We start from the raw sequence: 9,435 nt of genomic DNA on the forward strand, positions 1-9,435 counted from the left end.
TTTGTTTCATGGCTCTCCTGGAGCTTTGCAAATAGAGGCATAAAACAAAACAATGGCACATAAAACTGTGATTTTGTTCCTGTTAATATTTTAACAAAGGATCTGTCGTGCAAAATAAGTTATGCAGTTTGTGTGTCTTTTTCTCACAAAATAAAAATAATAATAGAAAAAAAAAATGCACATTGGAGCTTGAATTTCAGTCCATCGATCCTTTTAGAAGTATATTTTCTTTTGCCACAAGATGGCGACAGATTGCTGTCTCATAGCCTTTCCTCCATTACTGTGTAGAATAAGAGTTTCTCCATAAATTCAAACTTAGATGTAACAGACTAAACAGAGACTGCACTGCAGTGGAGCACATGAATGATGTCAGAACTGCAGCTGCTTCTTCTTCTTCTTCTTCTTCTTCTTTTTTTTTTTAGGTCATGTGAGTCTGTGATTAAATAAAAAACCAAATTTACAAGGGCTGATTTTTAAATCTCTAAACTTACTCCTGGGCACAACCTTTGGAGTTTTTACCCAGGGACATAATACTTTTAACTGTAACTCCAGTAAATTTAGATTATATCACTAGATTTAATTTACACTGTTGGATTACCTGCTACAATCCACCAAGTTGTTAGATCCATTTTAACAATAGATCATGTCTTATCCCTGTCAGAAACCGTACTGTTGAGCAGTTCTGATTTGCCCTTTTTGTTGTAATCATATGTTTTACTTTTTCCTTGCTCCTCATGACCACCTGTCAAGGGTTAGAGAGCTACAGGTCTATTTTGCCCAAGGTGTGAGCAGAACATTTTGTGTGTGAGAGGGTTTATTGCACAATGACAGTTGTCATTCGGGACACACATGGAGCTTTCAAGTTCAACCAACTTTGAATGAAATCATTCAGATGCTATCATTTCATCTTGTATAAGCAGCAGTTTTTATAACCACACTTGCAAAAATGCTTCTATATTTCAATCAGTTGTTAATCTCTTAGTGTAGTAAAAGTGTGTGAATAATGTGACGTTTGATGTCTACATTTCAGCAAAAAGTGTCAAATTTAACCCCCCCCCCCCCCCCCCCTCACACACACACACACACACACACACACACACAGCAACAAAGAAATGTAATGTTATTTATTAAGTGTTGCTCTGTGCCACCCTGGTATTAGTAAGGAGTTGTTGGCCTGTGCAGGTTCACTGCTGGGAAATGGAGTTTAAACATCGCAAAGGGTGGAAGCCGTTAAGTGGCCCCTCAGCACAAGCTCTAACAATACATATGACCAGTGTTTAGCACCACTTTGGTTTTGAAGAACATGATTTAAGGGTGCCAAGTGACAGCCGCACTGACTTCATGCCAGACATCCTCCAACTCGCCCATGGCCTTTCACTTTACACTCCTGGGTGTGCTAATCACCTCCTTCAAATAGAACCATGAGATCACATTTTCTTGTTGTAAAAGATCACTGTGAATAAAAAGAGCTGCAGGTGTGATGTCGTGTTAGTGACGTTAAATGTGTTCGCTTTTCACCTTCTGACTTTGTACACTTTTCAAAACGGGCTTGCAAGCTGATGAGATCCTAAATGTTACAATTCATCGACAATCTAAAGTTTCACTCATTCACACATGTGTAATCCCCCTTGTTATTTTTATTAAATGTGCTGCTCAGTATGTCTGATCTTTATTGGTTTTAACACTGCACACATGCCATACTGGCATGTCTGCTTTTGCTTTTATCCAGGCCTGGAATTTTGTCATGCTACGTACTCTTGCAGCAAGCACTGGTGCTGCGGTGGGTAGATGACGTGCAAGCAGGTAAAAAAAACACAAAGTGGAAGTGGACAGCGGGTACAATATTAATTTTCACTTTTTGTTTTTGCAGTTAAAAGGGGGCTACAGTATGCCAGTGCACATTTAACGCTCAATGGGCTTGATGTCATCATCACCAAAATGTGCGTGCGTGTGTGCGTGTGTGCGCGTGTGCGCAGAGGCAGGCTCTTCCCGTGTGGGCATCAGGGGACAAAGTAGCCTTTATGCAGTGTGCTGAGCTCCAAGGCAGAAACATTGTTGAGCAGTAAAACATTCTGTAACTGAAACCACATGTTCCAGAGTGTACGACACAAACACAGGCAGCTTCGGCATCTCTGTATCAGGAGTTGGTGCCCTATCATCGGGGGCTCGGGGGCTCCATTTTGACTCCAGTGCAACACTCTTGTTTAGCATTATGCGTTTTATATGCATCAGGAAACTGAAATCAAGAACAGACTGTCCTTGGTAAAAAAAAAAAAAGTTGTGCAAGAGCGCAAGGGAACAAATTTGGTCTGACAAATTTTTAAATGCAACCTAAGCCGTTTGCTGCTGTATTTGGCTATATATTGCCAAACATGTCTGCTAGCCAATAGCCTATGGCTTAGAGACACTTAAAAAATGGCAAATCAACAGTGAGAAGTCGATTATTGTTACACTTACCAGAATAAATCTATTGGATTGGCCTGAGCTGCTATATAGTTTTTATAGCATTATGCTAACCTCATGCAATTTTTCAGAATCTTTGTTAGAGACATTTCAAGCAATTGAAAACGCAACTTAAAAGCAAAGCTGCTGTGATGCAAAAATCCTTTAGAAACATTTTCCATAACTTCTTTGGATGCTGAAGCTTTTATTTCACTCTCAGTATGACCTCAGTAGACCACTGTTGCTGGAGCTACTGTGTTTGCTTAATGGCGGCTTTCTAAATTGTCGGAAAACTTGTCAGTTAGAGTGTTTTCCTTCATAAAACTGATGTGCAGGCTGGAGTGGTTTAGTCACTTCTGTTCAGTGATGTTTTTTTCCATTCTCATACCTCTCCAACAAAGTTTCAGGATACACGTACAGATTTCTAGCTGTGAATGAATGTGGTAATTAGCAAACTAAAGTATTCAGATCAGTCAGCTCCCCAACGTTAAGGCTGAACCCTTGACCCAGACCCAATGCCCCAATTTCCGTCTTCCTGCTAATGCTTGCTTAAACTTTACTTAGCTTGGCTGAATGTCCGCCCACTTCTACCTGAACAAAAAGAAAGCAGGCTTTCTTTGTCTTTTTCTCTTAATCTTCGCCTCAAACCTATAATTCCTCTCAGCTCAGGTTAGTAAAGTAGTTGGCTATATGAAAAGGGATTGCTGCAGGATTTCTCTTTGTATTGTTTTAAGCTGTGGCCTATAGACTGAGAGGTAGAAAATAAAGGACAAACATGCATATTTATAAAATTTAATGGTTAATAAATGTGTATCGATTAGAAATTCCTAAAAATTGTCTTGAACTTTTTCAATTAGTGGACTTTTGTAATGAATTTGCGATTGTTAATGGGTATTAACCACTTCACTTAGAACCGATAATGGTCTTTTGAAGTGCTTGATTGTGTTATTGCAGATCTTCTGAGAAAGCGTTGTTTGAAGACCTCACAGGTTCCCCCCTAATCTGATTGGCCACGGATGTCCTGGCACAGGACCTTTCTTCATGCTCTGGGGATTGACAAGAGCTCTTGAAGATTCAAAAAGTCACTTGTCCAAATACAGCCTTGTTTAATTACAGGAGGGGGATGCACGCATATCATCGCACACAATCGCCCAAGCCCCAATAAATGCCCGGTCTAATTCTTTTCAGACTAGATATTCAGCTCCACCTCCAAAAGAATCTCTATCCAAATAGGAACTGGATTTGGGTCTCCTCTCCTCCTTATCCCAAAGCCCTGAAGCACCCTCCATTTCTTCTGTTCACCTTCACTTTGCCAGTGACATACCTCCCAGTGCTTCCCCAGCCAGTGTAAACACATGGCGATTCTCCCGTGCTATTACTTACAGTGTGCTGTGCTGACCCCCTCCTACCCGCACCCCTACACCCTGCCATCCATAGCCAATCTCTGACCACCTCAGCCTCCACCTCTATATTCCGAATTGCCAATCCCAATCTAATTTATGGAATATTTTGGGGGTAACTGTATACGGCGGCAGGGGAGATAACATCTCCAGGCCCCTGTGAAGGACAGGAACTCAGCAGTGTGTGCTTAATAACATAAACTGCTGAAAAAGGGCCCGGGCCGGTGCATTGGCAGAGGAGCAGGCCAGTGAGACGGATAGAAAGAGGGAGCAGAGAGAGGGGACCCAGTGTTCTGGGGTGGGGTGGGGGTAATTGAGACCATGTGAGCCTCCCCCAGTAGAGGGATTAGAGAAGAAACGGAACTCTCTTAGCCCCAAGATCGCTTTCAATTAGATGCGCCCAGAGCAAAGGTACTGGGGGACACAGGGAGGGTGAGAGACCAGCATAGCCCAAAATGTCTGGGTGAAGGAGAGAGGAAAGGTGAAAGAGAAGTTGTGTTGACACTTCCTCCCCTTTCTGTGAGTCACTACCAAAGTTGGGGATGTCTGGGTCATGTCTGTGCATCACAGAACAGAAGGTTCATGTCAGAGATGACATAATAACACATTATTTTCCTTTTTTAAAATTTTAAATGTGTATTCATCAAAGGAAAGTTGTGTAAGATGGACTTCTCCTTCCAGTGATGCTCTGCCCAAATACTCAGCGAGTCTAATTCAGTCACTGTTCTCATGACTTCTCTGCTGTGGCCACTGACTGCTAAAACCTGGATTAACTCTGTATTAAATGGCTTGCACAAGGGCTCATCAGCAGCCTTTAGGTCACAATAATATTCTTGCCATAGAGACTTCATAAGATACACCTGGCTAGTACTGGGTTAGACCCCTTGTTCTGCTCAGAACTACCATTTTTATTTGATGTATAGAATCCAGTAGACGCTGAAACATTCACTAGAGATTTTGGTTCATATTTATACGATAATATTACACAGTTCCTACAAATCTTCTGTCCCACTACGTCCAAATGGCCCTTTGCTGGTTTTTGGATCTTTTGGCTGTGGAGGCTATTTGAGCACAGTGAATTCATTATCATGTTGAAGAAACCAATTTGTGATGATTCAAGGTTTGTGACATGATGTGTTATCTTGCTAAAATGCTGTCGTCTTTATCTGGATGTTGCAGCAGAAATTGAATTCAATCCAATTCAATTTTATTTATACAGTGCCAAATCATAACAACAGTCGCCCCAAGGCCCTTTTTATTGTAAGGTAGACCCTACAGTAATACATACAGAGAAAAACCCAACAATCATATGACCCGCTGTGAGCAGGTGCTTTGGCGACAGTGGGAAGGAAAAACTCCCTTTTAACAGGAAGAAACCTCCAGCAAAACCAGGCTCAGGGCCCAATTTTTATATGTCTGTGCAAATTGTTCCCTCATTTTCTGGCTCTTAGCTGACAGGAGTAGCACCCAGTGTGGTCTTCTGCTGCTGTAGCCCATCTGCTTTAAGGCTCAATGTGTTGTGCGTTCAGAGATGCTCTTCTGCATTGCCTTAATTTTAACATGGTTATCTGAGTTACTTTTGCTTTCCTATCAGCCTCGCTATTCTTCTCTGACCTCTGGCATGAAAAAGGCATTTTCACCCAGTGAACTGCGACCCACTGCATATTTTCTCTGTTGTAGACCATTCTCAGTAATTCCTAGAGTTGTTTGTGTGGGGAAAATAATAATAGATCATCAGTTTCTGGTACTCAGATCAGACCACTAGCAAGCATTCTTGCTTTTAATGTCAGTAGGTTGTCTTGATCATGTGTAAATGCATTGGGTTGGTGCCATGTGATCAGCTGATTAGAGATTTGTGTTAACGAGCTATTGAACAGGTATATCAAATGAAGTGGCTATTGAGTCCATATATGATATATAGGGATCTATTTTGTCTGAACCAAAACCTTATTAATGACAAGGCATAGCAATCCACCTTCTTTTAGCTGCTCCCTTATTCACAAGATGCTCCCACAGTGGATTTGATTTAGTTGACCTTCCCAGGGATTCATATCTTCTTCTGGTCTTGAACTAGTAATCTTTCACACGATAAGCGAATGTGTAAACAGCCACACTATAGAGCCACATTAATAACAAGACATAATGTTATAAAATATGGTTAACAGATGCGTCCTTTGTTCAGAAGTAGAAATGCATTTCAAATCAGAAATGTGTCCTCTAGAGTTTGCCGATGAGTCTGAAATCCCCGTGCAGATGTTGTAATTGGAGTCCAATTGCTGATCCAAAGTTCCAAAGTTCTAGTTTTTTGTATGCAACTTCAGGCTCTCATGTGTTTAGGTTCATTTTTTTCTTTCCTTTTTTTGACACAACCATGCAAAAGCCCTGATTGTTTAGAACTGAGTGTTTATTTTCACAGTGTCCAAATGTTTTACAGAAAACCTGTCACCGTAAAAGACTGACAGGCCAAAATCTCTATGTTATGCTTTCAGCATCATTTAACTCAGACTGAAGGGTTTATTTGCATGCACTTTCATTCCTCCAGCCTGCTCCTGTCTGCTTTAAGTGCAGACTCCATTGGGCGTTTGTATATAATTTTCCAAAAGTTATAAACTCTGACTGTACTTGACAAAGTGTTGCTAAAAGATGTTAGTGACAGCCCCATATATTTTGCTAATTAAATATAGAGCTGAGTGTTTCTGTTTGGTTTGTTAAATGGAATTTAAAAAAAAATTCTTCACAGCAAAAAAATAAAATCTGACTTCCACATTGTCAGTTCTAACTCAGACATGGCCAGTTTTAAACCCTAATGGAGCCCTAGCCATGATGTGTGTGTATGCATAAAAAGACCAAACATCATAATTAATAGATTTGAATGGATTTAAAGGGGCCAGCAATTAAGCAATACAGTGACGCCAACAATCGCAACATATGTAGAAATATCAGTTCATTTTGTTTTAGTGAAACAAGGTAAAGAAAAAAGAAGCTTTGCAAGTGTGTTCATTTTAACACTTCCTTTCCCTCCTGCTTTTCTAAGTCCCATCATATATTTCTGTTGCAAGCGTTGTTGGAATTGGGAATCTGTGAAGCTACTTCTCACCAAAAATCTCCAAGCACCGTTTGAGCACAGCTGATCATTAGTACCAGCCATTGCAGATTTACAGTGGCATAGCAGAGGCTGCATCTGACCACTACTGTAGTGTTTCTAATTAACGATTCCTTTGTATTGGTGGAGACATTTGTCTCTACAGCAGCAGCAAATTAATCGTACTGAATGACTTATTGTGTAAAAGTAAACTGTCTTTGTCCTGTAAATATTGACCTCTCAATAACAAAAATGGAAAAAAAAGTGTTTTTAGTATTTTATATTTATATTATAATGACATCTTTAGTTATATAATGTAGTGTGCAGAGCATCAGGTACATTGAGTTTACATTCCCCTTCCTGAGCTAAAAGGACAGATTGGGTAGCTCTGAGTGTACTGGGTTAAAGGCCAGAGTCATTGTCAGCCCCTATGAGGTAATTATGTGTTTGTGTTTATATACCGTGTTGACTCCCCACTCTGTCTCTCTTCTGCACTCAATCTTTCTGCCTGACTCCCCCCCCCCACCTCCACCTCCCTCCTCTCCCTTTCTTCCTCTCTGTTCTTTGCACAAGTCGTCTCCCTCTGGGAAGAGGTGCCTGGGATGTTGATTCAGCCATACATCTCTGTCAAAATCTCTATGAATAAATTAACCTTTTAAAGATTAGTCCACCCTAATACCTCAGGGTTTTTTAAACAGAAGAGCGGAGTCCCTCCAGCCCCCACCCATTCCATGCCAAGCCTCACCAACTTGGTGTTAATAGTGGAGCAAGAACTTTTAAAGGCATAGGCATGTTTTTTTCCCCTTCACAGTAAAGAATAAAGTATTAGGGTTTAGATTATGTGTGTGTGTTAATTTTTTTTTTTTTAAAAAAAGATATTTTTTGTGCTAATTTCCATTCTCTGTAGATTTTAATGATGGTGAGCATATGGTGCCTTCGCAGTCATTTGATTAGATTGTTTTAGGCTGGATGTTATGTGTTGGATTGAGAAAAATGATTGTTTTTTGCTTTCAAAGGATATATTTTTGTATTATTGTTGACCATTTTAATCACCATGTCCGCGTATTATTAACTATGCTGCTAGGCAAACTCCATTAAAGTCAAGGAGTCACATGATCAGACTGTTAACCTATTCCTAGTTTATAGTAGTTGATATGAGACGTGATAATAAAGTTTTGCAAAACTACCCATAAATTAAAAAGGCATGAGGTTTCATTTTAGCTCCTTCAAATTCATGTATAGGAGCAAGATTGTGCTATTTTAAGTAAAATGGACATTCACACATTTATATGGATGCATCAGTCCTGGGGTTTAATATGTTGCCAAAGTATTCTTCGACGTGTGGCCTGGAGAAGCCAGGAATCAATTCACTCATGTTCCAGATGGTAGACAACCCACTCTACCATCCAAGCCACAGCTGCCTGTCTGCTTTTTTAATTGCTCAGCCATATTACAGTTAAAGTAAAAACACAACCTCCATGTGGCTACGAAAAATAGTTTAGCATTCGGCAATCAATTGCAAGTAGTTGCAGCGACCACTGTAGTAGTCACAACGTAGCAGTGGTTCAGCTTAGACTGACTGAACTCAGTGAAGGTTTGCAAATAATTACCATCTGATTTATAAAAGACAGATTGCTCCACTCACTCTGAGTCTGTACCGATGAGCGTAACTCGTCTGCAACGGATCTCTTTGCAATAGACTCGACTTTGGCTCATTGCCAACTTGCGCTCTGGTTATATCGCCTTTAAAAAAGCAATGTGGAGAAATTTCTGTATTTCTGTTTCAGATCTATGAGGTTCTGCCTCTGAATGTAAATAGTGAACTTTGGTTTAATATGAATTTCTTCAGTAGATTTGCAGTTTTCAATGATTTATCACAGTTAATTGCTGTATTATCACAAACTGATTGCAAGTACTTGCAAGTGACCCAGTTCAGCATCTTATTGCTGTTTTATTGCCATCTTGATGCACAAAGGTCCTTTAAAACAACAACTGACTGTGAGTGATCGCAGACCTGGTCCCCGTCTTCCAAGCAAACAAATCAAAGGCAACAAGAACCAATAATTTTTTTCATTTGGCAGTCTTCAACCGCTGTTTTCTTTAGTGTGACTGCAGAATTAGAGTGCTCAGTGGAAGTCCAGAAGTCCAATTGCACCTGTGCATTTATGATGTGTATGGAGTCTCCTCTGTTTCTTAATGGCCGTGAGCCAGCTCAAATTTCACTTTGGGGAAGTGGACAAATTTGCATGGATTAAGAAGTTCTTGTGCACCCTGTGAAACTGACCCCTTTAATTTGTTCTCTGTGCACCAAGGTTTACAGTAAAATTGCATATGGATACATTCAAATATCCAGAATGACACCAAGTAGGGGAGGATGGCCAAATAATAATAATTAAAGAAATCCTTTTTTCCTTCATGGACAGCGTCTCAGATTTATGCCCATAAACCCATAAAGGAAATATAAAGAAATCCAATAAGAAAAAACCACATAAACATGACCTAGAATTGCTG

The sequence above is a fragment of the Neolamprologus brichardi genome, chromosome 20 (genome assembly GCF_056152115.1).
Source record: "Neolamprologus brichardi isolate AB-2024 chromosome 20, ASM5615211v1, whole genome shotgun sequence".
Lineage (NCBI taxonomy): Eukaryota > Metazoa > Chordata > Actinopteri > Cichliformes > Cichlidae > Neolamprologus > Neolamprologus brichardi.